At 43.7% G+C, this 2,019-nt stretch overlaps 1 pseudogene; it reads right to left on the bottom strand.

Annotated features, from left to right (window-relative positions):
* Positions 1-340: 340 nt before the first annotated feature.
* LOC125508514 lies at positions 341-1,440 on the bottom strand (annotated as a pseudogene).
* Positions 1,441-2,019: the final 579 nt, after the last annotated feature.

Consider the following 2,019-nt stretch of genomic DNA (forward strand, 5'->3'; position numbering starts at 1 on the left):
TATGCTCTTAACACTCTATGTGTTTTTTTATAAATGAGCACCTCGATAATAATGTCTTCTACATTTTTACACAAACTTTTTCCTAGTACACATGTATGACCTTCTCCCATATATTTATTTTAACTTTTTTCAAAAATAGAAAGAGTGACGCAAAATAGGACGAGTGATGCTGGCGGTTCTACACCACTATGTAATGAAGTTTTTTCATCCCGAAGGGGAGGAGGGTGCAGCAGAAGGAAGAAGGTCAACAGCCGGGCAGAGAGGTCATCTTTTGGTCTAAGAAAACTTATGTACATATCAACCAAGGTCCAAAAGAATTTTTTAGGTACATACCATATGATAAACAACACAATACTGTTTTTGATACAGAGAAGGTTCATTCACATATATACATGAGCAAAGTATCAATTCCAAATCTGATAGACAAATGATCCATCCACAACAAAGCCGTGTAAAATTTATATATACCAAATCTTCCTGAAGTGAAATACTTGTTGAACTTGGACCCTGAGATCACCGAGGTGCCAATTAGGTGTGATCTGTGAGAACAACAATTACTTCATGAGCCTCTCAATGAAAAAACAATTACTTGATGAGTATGGAGTATTGAACGAAGCAGCAGTATATGCCAAATTCAAGGCCGTCTTCTAGGCGATGATTTGTAGGCCCCATCCGATCAGTCCTCTTGTGAACTGAAGGTTTATGGCTTCTGGAGTGAAACTGCATATGGGTTCGAGTGCATTAGGAACTGTGATTTTGAAGTGACGCTGTTTTGTGGCTGAAGGAAGTTTAAAAAAACTCACTTTCCCATGAAGCCCAGTGTGAAACCTGCAATAATAATGAAGGTACCAAACGCCATGAAAGGGATGTACAGATCTGGCGCATTTATGTCGTACATCGGAGGTTTGTAGGACAGCCGGCCACCCACAAGCTAACTTATCCGAGTCCAGTGCCCCTGAAAAGGCATTGCAACTATTTCATTTCAGTACACCAGATATATAGATAGAAGAACCAAAAACATATCCATTGCAGCTGGGAAAGATGATATACCCTGTGAAGGAACGGAAACAGTATGACTTTCAACTTGTTCCTGACATACTGATCATTCACATGGAAGTAGTACTATGGGTTGGAGAAGTATCTACTGATCTGCAAGAGTACAACCAATAAATATTTTAGAGAGGATATGTGAGCGTTTCGAAACAAATATGTGAGTGATTTGAAACACCAAGGGGGGATCAAGGTTCTTTGGAGGCTCCTTACATTGCTGTGCATGAATTCTGAACTGGAGCCGGGGAACTTCTCCCCATATACTCCTAACCCAGTTTTAATCAGGCCAGAGCTAGCACCATACAATGGATTGTCATAGGGACCAGGCTGAGGGTTTGGTGGGGGTATCTACATCCCAGGAGGATGAGGATTTCTGTAGTTATCATACATGGCTGCAAAGAAAAAGCGGAGTTAAAATAAATGCAATGCCAATTGATAAATGGATACTGACATGCATGGTGGTCGTAGAAAATTAAATGAAGTACAATGTCAACACAACATTATTTACATGGCTGCAAAGATGAAGCAGCAGTCTTGCCAAACTCAGACCAATTTCCAGAACCAAATACCTGTGTGAGTGTGTTTCAGCACATTTTTGCCTTGCCTAACCTGCAGTAGCATAACATGGCAAGCATCAGTGACCATCTCTATGAATAAATTGGGTGCATAACGATGGACAGACTGAAATCAAAAGTATGAGCCTGGAAGGACATGGGCCTCGTCTGGGCGCTGCAGTAGTGGGAACCGGGTGGCTGAGGTGACGAACGTCTCGGGGCTGTGTAGTTGAACGGCCGGAGGTGGCAGGGGTGAACGTGTTGGCTGCTGCGGCGGTGGGGCCTCACTGGGAGGAGGCTGTGTGGTGGCAAGGGGAGCCTCGCCGCCGCCAAGAACAAACAGAGCGACACATGATGGACCTCCGCCGTGACGGATCCTGCCGCCAGCCTTCTTCCGTGTCACCGTGACGGACCT

Source organism: Triticum urartu, chromosome 5 (genome assembly GCF_003073215.2).
Source record: "Triticum urartu cultivar G1812 chromosome 5, Tu2.1, whole genome shotgun sequence".
Lineage (NCBI taxonomy): Eukaryota > Viridiplantae > Streptophyta > Magnoliopsida > Poales > Poaceae > Triticum > Triticum urartu.